This window comes from Schistocerca cancellata, chromosome 2, assembly GCF_023864275.1.
Source record: "Schistocerca cancellata isolate TAMUIC-IGC-003103 chromosome 2, iqSchCanc2.1, whole genome shotgun sequence".
In the NCBI taxonomy this organism is placed as follows: Eukaryota; Metazoa; Arthropoda; class Insecta; order Orthoptera; family Acrididae; genus Schistocerca; species Schistocerca cancellata.
This window is the reverse complement of record NC_064627.1, coordinates 478,357,387-478,374,861: the sequence shown is the minus strand read 5'-3', so window position 1 is coordinate 478,374,861 and position 17,475 is coordinate 478,357,387.

Below are 17,475 nucleotides of genomic sequence, written 5' to 3'. Positions count from 1 at the left end.
AAATTTCGGATATTTTTTACTTTGGCTGCAGAGTAAATCATTGCTTCTTGGCAAATTTCATGATTCTACGGCAACGGACAGTACTCTGTAGGTTCTGATGAGTGAGCTGCGATTATGAATATATTTGACTTAAATGGGCGTATCTTGCACTGACTTAAAAGCTTCACATTTGTACATCACCGAGTGACCGTAGAACTTAATATGTGACATAAATTTCAACTTGATAGTCTAACTATTTCTAAGAAAAGGGGTTTTGAAAAGTCGGACGTACAGACATACAGACGGACGACAAAAAGGTTCCGTTGTTACCGATTGAGGTACAGAACCGTAAAAAAGGAATAAAAGTAAGTTTTATCAATTGCTGAAGTACTTTTTTAAAATGTCCACAAGTTCTTTTTTGATTAATTACTAATTTACGGTCTTGCTCTGTGAGGTATTGCTCTTTGTCACTATGACAATCCCCAATATACTTTCCTTCTTCTATACAATTTATTTATTGTTTCAAATACGTATGTACATAATCTGCTAATTGGTACCAGTCAAATTCTGTGGATGAAGATTCAGCTTGTACCATATAATTCAAACAACTGAGGCCGGATAGATTCTTTCACTGATCTTTGTGCGATCAACCCCGTATACAATACACAAGAAACAGTACTAGTGATCTTATAGACGATAGAACTGTTATTACAAATCCCTATAAGCATACGACAACAGCGGAAATATCAAGCAATGGCCTATAATATATAATCGCTTCCCTAGAAACAACCTCTTTCTCAGTTAAGAAAAGAATAATGTAACTTTGAATGCAGCGACCACTGGAAAACTTTTAAATGTGCTACGTGCCCAAGAACTAGTAAGCAGAGCAGAATATTATTTCTTGGACGTAAACATGCATAAAATTAAATTGGAACGAAGAATTCTGGAACTTCTTAAACAATCAAGTTCAGTAATTTGTCCGGTTTGTATCAACGCAGCACTCAGGGACTAACTAATCAGTGCGATTTTCCTTCTTAAATTAGTTATTGATTTATAATTTATGTTCTATGCCACCCGTCCTTTTACAACACAAGGCTTCTGCTGTATAGCAGCTTGTTGTAAACATAACCGATCATCCTGAAGAACATCTTTGAAGAATTACGTGCTTCCACTGAAGCTTCGAATTCGTGAGAGTTTTCGTAAGTACTTACATAAGAGACAAGAACTTCAGTGTCGTTACTCTTCATTAAAGTTTACTTTGGGTCCAACAATATGAACGTTAGCTGTAAAATTGAACTGAAAATGTATTGACTTGACATCTCCTTCTAATCACAGTCATTACAGTCCTCTAATCTACATAGTCTAAAAGAATAACTTACTGCGGTCATGTTTTTCGGTGTTGTACGTATATATTCTACTAAATTATATTTATTTATCAGTAATGGGCGTATACGGTGTTTAAACATGCATTTGTTAAGTAGCCTGTAAAGAAACACTTCCACGTTGTTTTGATAACTCGTGCACATGGATTATTTAACACAAGCAACAACTACCATGTGTAATTCAAAAATTAAAATTCTGTAGGACATGGAGTGAGGAAGTACTCCTATATGTCAAATCATAATATTTTACTGTCCTGTACTATATTACCTGTATCATCAAATGCGAAGTGTGGAGCTCTGAACAGGATATAGTATGACTGGAGCTGGCCATGAACTCAGGACCTTTATTTCTATATTACCTGAGCCAGTAGGTCTTTCGTATTCTTTCAGACGTCAAAGTATTCTTCCTCTGTATTACGGAAAGCACATCTTCATTCCAAATGCTTCAGTTAGGAACGATATCATTATTTCATCGTCCGTCTTGAAATTTTTATGAAAAACCAAAAAAATATGAATCATGCCGAGGTTTCTAAAGGTGATTCTTATGAACAAGAGTCAGTTTTACTATTCTGGCGTCATGTAGTTTCGTTGAATAGCAACCACGCTTTTCAAATTTCGAAGGTATCAAGAATAAGATATGGAGGATCAGAGGTTATCTACAACTTGCGCAGCAATCAGACTGCTATTAAAAGAGAGGAAATAGTGACAGTAGTCTTGAGCATAGCGTTGCAGCCAGTTCTCCAAATTATTCATTCTGTGCCTTCTGTGTTACTCTCTGTGATCTAAGCAAGCAGTAAAGGAAACATTGGAGAAATTTGGCAACCACGTTAAAGCTAACGGAGAAGAAATAAACATTTTAATGTTTATCTATGGCTGTGATTCTATCACAGGCTGCAATGCACTTGGAAGATCAATTGAACAAAATGGTATTGTTTTGAACAGAGGTTATAACCTGACGGTATAGCAGTTTAGTCGAATTAAATCAAGACGTGCTGAGGGAATTAGGTAAGGAAGTTAGCTTTGTGTATTTTATGTTACAGGTATAAAATAATGGTAGTAATAAATATATCCTCAATCCCGTCATCAGCATCTGGGCTCAGAGTCAGGAATTAATTCGCATCGCCTGGACATGATGTGAAGTACAATCCTGCACAATATGTAGGATGGTATTGGGTGTCTCTCCGTAACTGCAAGATGGGTCAGGAATATTTTTCTTCTACCGTGGTTTGTGCGTATTATAACAACTGCCTTCCATGTTCGTTGACGCAAGTCAAAAACTGCAGTTTTATTGAGAGTGTTTAAGTCGACTTTTATTTCCGGTGATGCTTGCTGTATCCGTTATTACTCTCATTTATGGTGTATACGCAATTCTTCGTCAAGACGTCTCGCAGAAGTTTTTATTGCCGACTGTTTGGATGTTAGCCTGTCCGATGAGGCATTTGGGATGCAGCCATAAATGCGAAACTCACTTTAGCTCTGTATCTACGTATACACGTGAAAAAAGGCTTCCTGCGTTATGAGGTCAGGTGGAAAGACATGGCTTAAAGCTGAGAGCCAGTAAGTCGTCGTCTTCAGACAGCCTGTGATACACGCTTTGTTGTACTGAGGTGGGAGCCAAGCTTGCTGTTTTGGTTGCTGTTTGATCATCATGGAGCGTAGTGTTCTGCTATGTTTTTCACCAGTTTCAAAACCGAACAGTGGAGAACTGCCACTGTTCAGCCCCACGTCGTACCACACAGCTCTTGGAGGAGCTCGTGGTGCAATCTTTGGCTGTAGATATATTCAATTGAGATCGATAGGTTAAAGATATGTCAGACGAGACACCCACTACTTTAGAGTAGGATTTCCATTGAAATAAATATCCAGTTGACGGTTGGTCTGCCGGTTATGAAGATGGGAGAACGATCATTCTGTTTTACTTGTGCTGTGTTTGAGTCGCCACTTACAATAGCACTGCCTCAAGATTGAGAAATCATATTATCATTATCCTTTCAGGATCCTCTATGGACTCTTTGTGGATGCCATGGGCTAGTTTATATACATACGAGAAATTCCTGCTCTTAGTATGAGGGATATGTGCACTACATAGGTTGGTATGAATTGGTGCGAGTACCGATTCATGCGTGATACTCGTCATAGTTATTCGGTTTGTTGATCCTTACCTAGTATAATTTGGAAATTTATTGAAACATCCCCTTGGAAAAAATAAGAATTACTGTGCTGGTAAACTTCTAAGTTATTTGGTTTTCAAACAGCTGAGCAAAACTCATCATACGCAAACAGTTTTCTCTTTACTAATTCTGATCATCACTAAACTGACACAATATTTTTAGCGCAACGCAATCTGGCTTTCAATAATCCCTACAAAAGAATGACCCTGACTAGCAATAACCTATACCTTTCATGAATCACTTACCTCACAAAAATCTTCGTTACTTGAACTACTGCAATACAGCGAGCGCCAATACTGCCAGCTAAATAAAAGATTCTAACTACTGAAGGCACTAACTACTGATAGGCATAGTTAGCAAATGAAAGAAAATGGTTCAAATGGCTCTGAGCACTATGGGACTTATCTGCTGAGGTCATCAGTTCCCTAGAACTTAGAACTACTTAAACCTAACTAACCTAAGGACATCACACACATCCATGCCCGAGGCAGGATTCGAACCTGCGACCGCAGCGGTCGCGCGGTTCCAAACTGTAGCGCCTAGAACCGCTCGACCACCCCGGCCGGCGCAAATAAAAGACTCTGATAGAGAACAGACAATGTATTTACCTTAATAGCGTTCAAAAGTCATAACATATACATAATTTTGTGACATCCAATTAAACAAATTTCCTTTTTCTGGCGGACACACGTCCAGATCGTCCGCTCAAAACTTTGGCATCTCTCCTCCCACATCCATCACTTCTGGCGGCTCACCTCCAATTGCCCAATGCTATGCTCTGTTCACATCCAACTGCCCAAAACTACAGTAGCGAATATTCCAACTACACCAACCAGTCGCAGACTGCACACAGTACAGTCAGTGATTTCATACAGAGCGCTATGTGGCGTTACCAACATAAAATCCTAAACAGCCTACTTACACTATCACATAATGCATTATTTTAAAAGTGAGCTACGGTTCTATACAGGCTCGCTCTTAGGAATTCCGGAGTTCCTCTCTCCACAGGCTGTTGTAAGCACAAGTAAATCAACAAAATACACGAATGTTTCAAGCTCTCTGGAAAGCCTGCTTCAGTAAAGGTTGTGAGATTGGAGATCTAATATATATTGACCCGGCCTCTTCCAAACCGGCTTGTTCATATGCAGTGAGTTTCATAACATGGCTCCCGGTTTTAGGATAATTATTTCCAGCAGTTTACAGTAAGAACGATGGATAGCTATATTGTGATAGTTTTGTGCTTGAACTGTTGGTTTTAGTGGTTTAGGAATTGCGTTTATATCTGATTCTTTTAGCTCTGTAGGAGGGTTACTATAGAACACTGTCAATCACAGTTTAGTGTGAGGATCAAGACTCAGTGGTAATTCCTTACAAGTACCATCAGAGCCGCAGACTTTCCCAGCTTTTATGCTCCTTAATCCTATCTGAACATCCTCTGATGTGAAAGGGCGTCAATATTCTGTGTCTCGTTGGAATTAGCTGTGTCGCTACTGAGCTCCTGCGTTAAATGCCTTGTCTGTGCTGTGAGGGGGGGAACAATTCGGTCAGCAATTATGTGGTGTAATTAGACTGTTCTTTTCCTGAACCGGTAGACTTCTTCCACACTTGTTAAGTAAGGTCCAAGTTCTTCTATCGGAGTTTTTGGAATTTTAGAATCTGCATTAATTTTTCTCTGTGAATCAAATTTAGGCTTCCATTTCGATACTTTTGTTGCCACTGCTGATAAACTCTCCATACGGAAACTCACTTTCTTAATTCCAGCCTGGTGTATAGGCCTTTCGGTCTCATCTGGGTTCAAAATGGCTCTGAGCACTATGGGACTTAACTGCTAAGGTCATCAGTCCCCTAGAACTTAGAACTACTTAAACCTAACTAACCTAAGGACATCATACACATCCATGCCCGAGGCAGGATTCGAACCTGCGCCGTAGCGGTCGCGCGGTTCCAGACTGTAGCGCCTAGAACCGCTCAGCCACTCCAGTCGGCGGTGTCATCTGGGGATATATTTTTTAACTGCCCACAAAACGGCACCAACATATCACTTGCAATTGGATGATATAGATGGTATCCCTCTTAAACATTTTTCCAGATCTATGTGTGTGAAACCTTATGGGAATTAACTGCTAAGGTCATCAGTCCCTAAGCTTACACACTACTTAACCTAAATTATCATAAGGACAAACACACACACCCATGCTCGAGGGAGGACTCGAATCTCTGCCGGGACCAGCCGTACAGTCCATGACTGCAGCGCCCTAAACCGTTCGGCTAATCCCGCGCGGCCCAGATCTATGGCAAAGTTGCATCAGTCGGCTTTATAGAAATTCCACCTCGGTCTAAGATAAGATGTGGTGATTGAGATCTAGACAATGATTTCAAGAAAGAGTACTGTTCCTCTTGCATGAAATAATTGATCCGCTGTATTCTTCGAGAGGAAAATCAGGTCACGATTAAAATCTTTATCCCAGGCATTTGAAGATAGCTGCAGTTTTGGCTTCAAAAAATAAGTGAAGATTGTTTTCTTCTGCTCTCCTTTCATGTCATTTTTATTGTAGTTGTAAACAGAATGATGACTGTTCATGCCATGACAGTACACTAACTGGCGCTGTTGAACGTCCGGGACGTATAGTAGACAAAGGACTGCAAGAGGTTTGTATATATTTTTATGGTCATTTTTCCTACTCCGAGTGCTGTTACATTGGTATCATCATCTGTTGATGTTGTTAATAGGTTCGTTAAACTTTTTTAATGGCGATGGTCTGTCATCGCTACAGTTTCATATCCGGGAATTTAGCTCTTGTTTTAGCATGATTGTCGTTTCGTAACTGAAATTCTTAGATAAGAATACGCCCATCTTGTATTTACGTAAGAGCTTTGAGATGTATTGGCGTTTAAATATGCTTATGCCGTCTATGTTCAGTTGTCAGGCTTCGATGTTTTGCCCAGTTTTCATTTTCAGATGGTCGTGCTTGACATGATATGATTTACACGTGTGTTACGGCACAGAAATAAAAAAAAAGTTGACTGTTGGTCCATTTAACAAACCAGCCCGAAAACCACAAAAAATTTGGACATGGTCCTGTTTAAAAGACTCTGACTGAAAAGTGGGGGACCAGCTGTCTCTTTTGCTCTATTCAGCACCTTTAAAAATTTTTCCAAAAATTTAAGCGTGTGAATATTCGCTGTCTTTTTGACAAGTAACTCAATTCTCACTCCCACAAGCTTCCCTAACTGAATCTCGCTCATACCCGTTAGTCCATCGCGTTAAGTCGTTCATACACATCTGCTTCCACCTGCCATTTCTCACTTTTCTCACTCACTCATTCAGCCCGACTCCCTGTCATTATCTGTCACTATCTCCTGTCTCTCATCCAGTCTTCTTCGTTCTGTCCTATTACTGTCTCCTATCTCTCGCTCTCTCTTACCGCTACTATCTCATTCAATCTTTCTCACTGCTGCTGTCCCTTCTCACTGTCACTATATCTCTCTTCCTCGCTGCCATTGTCATCTACTCTGTCTCTCATTATCTCTGGCTCTCACCCACTTCCACTTTCGCGGCCTCTTTATTCCTCTCGCACTGGCACTGTCCCCTTCACATTTTTCCTAGTATTGTTCTGTCACTGCCAGCTATGTTCCACTGCCTCTCTTTCTCATTCACTGCCATTGTCTCCTTCGCTCTTTCTGTACCACAACCACTGTCTACTATCTTCCAGTATTCATTACTTTTCTGTCTCAGGAGTGTATTAAACTTTTTTGTGCTCCGACAGAAGCCTTTTTTCGCTGGTTCCCTTATTTTCCCTGCCACAACAGAACATGTCACTCATATGAAAAGAACTTTATGGGTAGTAAAATTCTGATAGTTCACTTACGTGGAACTGAAATAACGCAAAACTAATGTTGCAGGTCAGACAGCGTTTTACGCTCACAAAAATTCTGGATGTGCTTCAGTACTTCAACACCGGATTCTCAGACCCCTTCTGATGATAACAGAGACATTTTACTGCATTTTCATCCTTGCTACGTCACATTATAAACTACGTTTTCGCCTCACACAGGATTTTACGTATTTATTTTATGCGTACATGTAGGGTAAATTTAAACCTCTGTATCTCGAAAACGGATAAAGATATCAAGAAAATTTTCAATGTGGCTCGAGATAGGGATCTTAGGAGTACATCGTAAAAGTTTCAGCTGTTTGCTGTGCATAATCATTTTGGTACGATAAAATGGTAAATAATTCTTTTTCTGGGGTCTTGCTGTCGCATACTTACCAATAATCAGACCGTCGGTTGAACAGTTCTAAACCACTGTTATGCAGCCAATAAACAAGAAAGCCAATTCCAATAAGAAGGTCATTACAGTGATAGCTTGCACTGATCGGTGCTGCTGCCAGTTAATTTGATATTCTCGGAGACATAAAATTCTAAATTCACAAACTTAGAGATATTTGCTTTTCCATGAACATGTCCCGTGTTCATGTTCCATATAAACAATGATTTATCTCTGTTTTCAACAAAAACTATGTTCGTTACTACGGTCAGATTAATCTACACATTACTTTTCAAATCGATCACTGAACGTCGGTCTCAAACTATATTTTTGGTTCAGCATCTGATGTCGATACATTGCAACGAGTCTTCTGCTGCAGTGGAAACTGTAGTTTTGTAGTATTTCTCATCGAGGATCGTAACGTTTATGTTACTGACCCATATAAACCTCTTTTATACTATGATTTCAGCATTTCTACAGTCCCAGCTCCATGCAGAGTTGAGCCCTGTCTTCAGTGACCTCGTCGTCGAAGGAAGGTTAAACCAGAATCTGCCTTCCTTCCCTCTTTTTTTTTTTTAGTTACATAATTCATCGCACCAGCACGAGCATTATGAAACCTTACACCATAAAGATTGTTCCGGTAGCAAGCCCTACACAATTTCAGGCTGGTAATCCATCCCACATCATGGTTAAATAATTGAATGTGGAAGATTAGTCTACAGTCAGAAATTGTGAAGTATATTAACTGTCGCTTAGCAGACAGAGAATGAGCCCAGAACCATTTAACTATATCTTTTACACTTCCATTACGGGTGTTCTTTCGAACTCCATTGATCTGGGAGTGAAACTGTGACTCATGAAACAAAACGGACGGTTGTACTTCTAACGCTCGTGAGGAACAAACATTACTCCGGAACTAAACACGAGCCAGATTCCAAGTTTATGCCTCCTCGTAACTATCCCAGGATAATTTAGTGCAGTTCCGTGCACCCGAACGCCGTAATTATGGCTTAACAACAGTTAAGTCTGCAGCGGTAGACTTACCGTTGCGTGCGAAGTTACGTCACTCTTGTTTCCGCATGGCTCAACGCAAACGCCGCTCCCGCTTTGAGCCAGGGCAGGGATCGCCACAGCTGCTGCCTGAACAGAAGTTCCGTGATTAACGAAATAAAATTCACTGCTTGACAAAGAAGGGAAGTCCCTGAAGACACGGTCGGATGTCAGTGTAACACATGCATGCACACAAACTCAGCGGGTACGTAAATGGGTAGAGTTTTAATCCTCTGTGACAGGTAGAAAAGCAATCAGAGAACAGTAGTCTTTCAAATAACTTCCGGGAATTCAGCCAGGTAACACTTTCAGCGACCGTCGCTGAAAGTGTTACCTGGCTGAATTCCCGGAAGTTATTTGAAAGTTGTATACGCCAGGAGAAACTCAGGTCTCAACAGTAGTCTTGTTCGTGTTTAGTATCGTTACCACGCCTGATAGGGTATGTAAGGGGTGTGACCATCGTCAGATGTAGTATGGGCAGAGGTCATTGTTGGCAACTGGAATAAAATAATAACTGGATCATTTTACCAACCTTCCAATTCAGATGATATAGTTGCTGAAAGGTTCAAAGAAAACTTGAGTTTGATTTCAAACACGTACCCGACTCATATGATAATAGTTGGTGGTGACTTTAATTTACCCTCGATATGTTGGCGAAAATACATGTTTAATTAACTAATAAACTAACAAACTAACTAACTAATAAACTAACAAACGACGGAGCTCATCCTCCTTGGTACACAAAGTGGGTTAGAACACTGTTGCAGAAACAACGAAACAAACATTCCATATTTAACAGACCCAAAATCCGCAAGATTGGCGATCCTTTACAGAAGCTGGAAACTCAGCGCGGAGTTCAATGCGAGAGGCCTATAACAGTTTCCACAGCGAAACTTTGTCTCGGAACCTGGCAGAAAATCCAAAGAGATTCTGGTCGTATGTGAAGTATGTTAGCGGAAAAATACATTCAATCCCTCTCTGCTCGATGAAAATGGAGACACTATCGAAGACAGTGATGCCAAAGCAGATTTACTAAACACAGCCTTCCGAAATGCCTTCACAAAAGAAGACGAAGTAAATATTCCAGAATTCGAATCGAGAACAGCTGCCAACATGAGTAACGAAGAAGTAAATATACTCGGAGTAGTGAATCAACTCAAATCGCTTAATAAAAGCAAGTCTTCTGGTCCAGACTGTATACCAATTAGGTTCCTTTCGGAGTATGCTGATGCATTAACAATTATATACAACCGTTCGATCGACGAAAGATCCGACCCAAAGACTGGAAAGTTGCACAGCTCACACTAATATTGTAGAAAGGTAGTAGGAGTAATCCACTAAATTACAGGCTCATATCGTTAACGTCGATATGCAGCAGGATTTTAGAACATATATTGTGTACGAACATTATGAATTACCTCGAAGGAAACGGTCTATTGAGACACAATAAACGTGGGTTTAGAAAACAACGTTCCTGTGAAACACAAGTAACTCTTTATTCACATGAAGTGCTGAGTGCTATTGACAAGGGATTTCAGATCGATTCCGTATACCTGGATTACCGGAAGGCTTTTGACACTGTATCACACAAGCGGCTCGTAGTAAAATTGCATGCTTATGGAATATCGTCTCAGTTATGTGACTGGGTTTGCGATTTCCTGTCAGAGACGTCACAGTTGCCCGCATCTCGTGGTCGTGCGGTAGCGTTCTCGCTTCCCACGCCCGGGTTCCCGGGTTCGATTCCCGGCGGGGTCAGGGATTTTCTCTGCCTCGTGATGGCTGGGTGTTGTGTGATGTCCTTAGGTTAGTTAGGTTTAAGTAGTTCTAAGTTCTAGGGGACTGATGACCATAGATGTTTAGTTCCATAGTGCTCAGAGCCATTTTGACGTCACAGTTCGTAGTAATTGACGGAAAGTCATCGAGCAAAACAGAAGTGATTTCAGGCGTTCCCCAAGGTAGTGTTATAGGCCCTTTGCTGTTCCTTATCTATATAAACGATTTGGGAGAAAATCTCTGCAGCCGTCTTCAGTTGTTTGCAGATGACGCTGTCGTTTATCGACTTATAAAGTCATCAGAAGCTCAAAACAAACTGCAAAATGATTTCCAAAAATATCTGATTGGTGCGAAAAGTGGCAGTTGACCCTAAATAACAAAAATTGTGATGTCATCCACATGAGTGCTAAAAGGAACTCGTGAAGCTTCGGTTACACGATAAATCAGTCTAAAAGCCGTAAATTCAACTGAATACCTAGGTATTACAGTTACGAACAACTTAAATTGGAAAGAACACATAGAAAACGTTGTGGATAAGACTAACCAAAGGCTGCGTTTTATTGGCAGGACACTTAGAAAATGTAACAGACCTACTAAGGAGACTGCCTACACTACGCTTGTCCGTCCTCTTTTAGAATACTGCTACGCGGTGTGGTATTCTTACCAGATAGGACTGACGGAGTACATTCAGAAAGTTCAAAGAATGGCAACACGTTTTCTATTATCGCGAAATATGGGAGACAGTGTCACAGAAATGATACAGGATTTGGGCTGGAAATCATTAAAAGAAAGGCGTTTTTCGTTGCGACGGAATCTTCTCACGAAATTCCAATCATCAACTTTCTCCTCCGAATGCGAAAACATTTTGTTGACGCCGACCTACATAGGGCGGAACGATCACCACGATAAAATAAGGGAAATCCAGAGCTCGTACGTAAAGATATAGGTGTTCACTTCTTTCCGCGCGCTATACGAGATCGGAATAACAGATAATTGTGAAGGTGGTTCGCTAAACCCTCTGCCAGGCACTTAAATGTGATTTGCAGAGTATCCGTGTAGATGTAGATGTTGAATGATCACTGTTTGTGGGGCGTTCAAGTGCGCGGTCATCAGCGCCCGTACAAAGCCCCAATGCCTACAGAGTCCATTTTCTTTTCACAATCCACTCTATTCACTTTCACAAATGATGATGATGATGATGAAGATGATGAAATGTTAAGGACAACACAAACACCCAGTCTCCGGGCAGAGAAAATCCCCAACCCGGCCGGGAATCGAAGCCGGGACCCCGTGAGCCAGAGGCAGCAACGCTAGCCCCTAGACCACGAGCTGCGGACAATGATAACTGAGAAACACACGGAGCTACTGCGTACTTCTATGAGACAGCGTTATCACCACCTGACGAAGTTCGAAAGGTGTCTCATTATGGGTCTGCAGTGTGTCAGCTGGTCGAATCGTGCCATACTCACATTTGTTGGACATTCGGATGTGGCAGAGACCCGATGCTGGAACACATGGGGACATCGTCATGGTTCCGATCGATCACGTCTGAACACCACAATGGAGGATCGCGGTATTGTGCACCAAGCACACTGTAGCCCCTTCCCATCTGAACCTGCCAGTCGAGAACAAGTGATGGATTCGCTGCAACGTTATGTGACGTCCTGTACAATTGGTCGGAGACTAGCAGGAGCCAGGAAATGGTGTCAAATGTGTAGGCTGCCATTAACACCGCAACACATGCGGCTGCGTTTAGCGCGCTGCCGTGACGGGGAAGCATGAGCTGCTGATGAATGGCGTCGCATTTCTTGGCGAAGAATTGCGTTTCTGTACTAACCTGGATGACCATCGTCGGCGTGTTTGGCAGCGATCTGGGGAGAGGTAGCATCATTCCAATGTTTTCAAGACCCACAGTGGTATTATTCTGGGCGTCATGGTCTGGGTAACTTTTATATACGTATGACTTCAGGTCATGGCTGGAGGGAACTCCGATGGCACAATGGTACGTCAGGGTCATCCTGCCTCCTAATAGGATACCTCTCATGCGCCAGCACCCCAATGCTCGTCCACATTAGTATCTCTATAAGCTGTCTGCATGATGTTGATGGTACAAATGTATGTATTCTAGACGCAAATGCGGTTCCGTACCTACAGCAGAATTTATCATTTAGGAGGGTGTAGGCTTGTTCCATCGGCCTGCGTCAGTCTTCTGTCTCTTCTGTCTCGTAGTCGTAGATCTTTCTGTTTCTACCGTTCTTGCTGCTTCCTCAACGGTCACCTCAGGCGCTGAACCCGGTTTCTCCACAATGAGAACCACAATCGCAAACAACAGTCTTGCCTTATCAAGCGTGATTAATACCAACGTCACAGCCGCCTGAAAAAGCCACTGTTTGTACAGGGTGTTTCACAATTCACGTTACACACTTTTAGCTGTTGTAGAGGAGACTTGATCTACTAAGTTTTACATAGGAATCCGTGTCCGGAAACGTCATCCAACGACGCTACATAACATCAAAATTATAGGCGCTGGCGCCTGCAAATGTTTGTATATATAGGGCGATTCAGTGATTATGCTACCAACATTCTAAGGATAAATCTATCAAATTGAGATAAGAGTCGCTGTAATGGAAACGAACGAGTCGAAAGTTATAAGCGGAAACAGTCCTGATAAAATGGTTCAAATGGCTCTAAGCACTATGGGACTTAACATCTGTGTCATCAGTCCCCTAGACCTAGAACTACAAAACCTTAACTAACCTAAGGACATCACACACATCCATGCCCGAGGCAGGATTCGAACCTGCTACCGTAGCAGGAGCGTGGTTCCGGACTAGAACCGCTCGGCCACAGTGGCCGGCCACAGTTCTGATAGATCTGATAGTGGAATACATGTACTGATACTGTTGTTGTTTAAGATTTGTAGGGTAGGCAACTGTCAGAGGTGGTAGTATGGACCAAAGCAAGGAAAAGAATGTCCAGTAAACATGGGTTCTAAAATGCATACCTCAGGAGCTATGAGCATTTGTTCATCTTCGCTACTGTGAAACACATCTCACTTATTAATACATTTATCTGTCTTCATCGTCCTAGATAGTTTGTGACATAATCACGCAGTCACCTCATACATTTACGGGCGACGATGTCTATAACTCTGACGCTCTGTAGCGCCGCTGGGTGACGTTTACGGACATGGGTTCCTATGTAAAACTTGCTCTATTAAGTTCTCTCAATAACTGCTAGAAGTGTGTAACACGAATTGTGAAATACCCTGTATATGTAAGACTGCAGGCTTTCGCGGCCGTTGTCACTGAAGTTAAAACATTCTGGTTTATTAGGTTGGTTGGTTGTTTTGGGGAAGGAGACCAGACAGCGTGGTCATCGGTCTCATCGGATTAGGGAAGGACGGGGAAGGAAGTCGGCCGTGCCCTTTCAGAGGAACCATCCCGGCATTTGCCTGGAGTGATTTAGGGAAATCACGGAAAACCTAAATCAGGATGGCCGGACGCGGGATTGAACCGTCGTCCTCCAGAATGTGAGTCCAGTGTCTAACCACTGCACCACCTCGCTCGGTGGTTTATCAGGCCGCGTCGTGTTTCTTCTAAAATGTTCTTCGTTTCGACCCCTCTGCTGGGATCTTCCTCAGGATCTTTTGGTGTCTACTACTGCTAGAGTCTTCTAGCAGTAGTGTCTACTACTGCTAGAGTCTTCTAGCAGTACTGGACACCAAACGATCCTGAGGAAGATCCCAGCAGAGGGGTCGAAACGTCGAACATTTTAGAAGAAACATGGCGCGGCCTAATAACCAAGAAGATTTTAACCACCCTGTATATGTATTTCTGTTCTTACGAGCTGTATGCGTTCTGTAAAAGTATTATCATTCGTTCCACACATTCATAACCGATGCCCTCATTACTGATGGGTTAGTTTCTGCTTGCAGCAGATCGATAAATGCTTTCTTCCACTCTTTTAGGCGTATCGGTTTATTGCCTGCTTTCAAAGAGCTTTCTGCTTTATCCTGTTTTTCATGTTTATGAATCTTATAAATATCTGATTTGCTTTTAATGAAGGACCAAATCGTAGCAAAGCTTTCCTCCTCTTCGATTCCAACAACCATTTTTTGTTCAAAATGTCACTGCCGCATTTTAAACGTTCTAAAAACATGTGTCTAAAGTCGGCTGCCTCTTCCTTCCTTTCAGATCCCTCCTACTGGACCGATTACTTGACAGATTCTGTTCTGGTAAGAACATAACCTCGCACAGCGTTTTTATAGTCAATATTTCTAATCCTCGTCTTTTCGAAGTCAATACATGAATACTTCCTACATGAATGCGTAGTAATAGATTTCTCTGACATCAGTGTGAGAGGTTCTATATTAGTTAGTATAATGTATTTGGAACGTGAAGTTTTCGATTAATTTCTTAACTAAGAGATTTCGATTCTGACTGTTCATGAGTCACGAGAGTTTCTCTTTGAATGTGTGGTTAGACGCTCGTCTCATTCGGTCATATATTCACCAGAAAAGTTGAGTGACGTGGTACCTGTGATGAGACCTTCCAGGATTGCTTGAGGAAGTTCCTATTGAGCAACGTTGGAGAATGCGGTAAATGTATGAAGAGTCACCGGCACATTTTGCTGCTGATGCAAGACGATATCCAACGAGCCAACACGATCCAAGAAGGACAAGTCGAGCAGGTCCTATACCTTGGCTTCCAAGACCATCTGACCTTAATCCACCGGATTTTTCCGTCTCAGGTAACTTCGAAAAAGAGGTGTACATCACTCTTGTTGGTACTACTGAAGAACTGAAACAGAGAATTGTATAGTCTCGTCAAAATGATCTGGGAGTGTTTGAAAGAATTCGCAGCTCACTTCGTAACAAGTGCAGTATTGCGTCCAAATGTGAGGACAGAACGTGTGAGCATTTTTTTTATCACGTACGAGTGTTCCGTGACTGTAGTAATATGTAAAGTGCTGAAATAGTGATGTAATATTTGTTAAAATAGTTCATGGGTGAAATTTGAGCCCGGTTGTAAGGAAACTTAATCGAAAGGTTTGCATTTGAAGGGACGGGCGTAAGGACTAGGTAAATCAATATTTTCTAAACTCGTCAAAAAAGAACTTTAATGTTGGAACTGTGGTTACATCAATGTGTAAGTATACAACATAATTTTTATTTCGTAAATTAAACATCCTGGGCGCATCGAATATGGAAACAGAGTTATTGGCATCCCGTGTGTTCCCAAAATCAAACAATTTCCCAAAATGCAGTCAAATGGACTCTGTAAGGTGAAAGAAACAGGTAAGTAAAGCAAAACATACGCAATAATTCCATAATAAAAACCACTAAACGAATTCTGGTTGTGATAATACTGCGATACTCACATTACATATTTTAATTGTGGTGCAGTTGAATAAAGAACTTTATAGTACCAGGACGACAACATTTTGGCAAGCTTTGCAGATCTTTATAGTTTGGCCTGGAAAATGGGAAGGAGATCTAAATGGCATTTTGACTGAGATGATATTTATTATATTGTCTTAATAGGCTACGTTTGGAAAGGGCATTTTTCAGTGTACTTTGAGTCCAACCGTGTTTTCCAGTTTAACACCATTTCTTGATCTACACAGGCCACAGTGAAAGCGGAAAGCTTATATTTGGATGCATCGATCATTGCCTTGAAATCTTCACGTGTTCCCATCAGTGCCTTTGCGTTCCATAATAAAACATTTCTGTCAACGGCCTTGCCGCAGCCTTAACATCGATTCCCATCACATCACCGAAGTTAAGCGCTGTTGGGTTGGGCTAGTACTTGGGTGGGTGACCGTCTGGGTCTGCCGAGCTCTGTTGGTAGGAGGGGTGCACTCAGCCCTTGCAGGGCCAATGGAGGAGCTACTTGACTGAGAAGTTGCGGCTCCGCTCACGTAAACTGACGACGGTCGGAAAAGCGGTGTGCTGACCACACGCCTCTCCATATCCAGTGACCCCTGTCGGCTACGGTTGACACGGCGGTCGGTCGGTCCCGTTGAGCCTTCCAAGGCCTGTTCGGACGGAGACAATCCAACATCGTTATCGTACTCTAAGTGCGAAAGGCCACGCACAGGTAATGTAATTTTGATCTTCTTCAGGCCACTAGTTTGCCTGAGAGTCACATAATGAATGGAACGGAACACGGTGAAGTTTTTTTATCATGACCGCGATCAGAATCAGAAAGGGGGGTAGGGGGGGGCGGGAGGTTCTATCAGATTTCTCTTTCCTCTGCCCTCTCGTAGGTGACTGTGTCACCACTAACTTGTCTGCTTCTTTCCCCCGAACAGTTAACTTAACTGGTTTTTTCCCCTTACAGCAAAACATTAAATGCTAACATGTCTGGACTCGGTTGCTTTTTCTCCAGTTTCGAATTCTCAACACATGCGTATGACCAATCTGAATCGACCTGTAACAGTAACTCAGTATCGAAAAAACGTGACTTACGTTGTTTTCCCTCTGCCTTATATTTCGGATACATTTGAACTAACTAGAACAATATTTCATTCTAAAGTCTGTGACAACTTGTAACCTCACGTGTGCAGTTATGTCATAAACGATTCGTCTGAGGACCCGTGTTTATTGCAAAGCCTTCGCAGTATAATCGTATACAATCACCAGTGTCATACATCTTGAATATAGGAAAAAAGTTATCACTGTGAAAGATTTCGTCAAAATCAACTATCTCAGAGACAGTGAATGAGGGGCCAACTATGGACATGTACATTTATGCTCATAAATTAAGGATAATGCTGGTACGTGGTGAAACAAAGCTCTGGTGGACGGTTTGCGGGTTTAAATCACCTCGAGGTATGACCATGCGGTG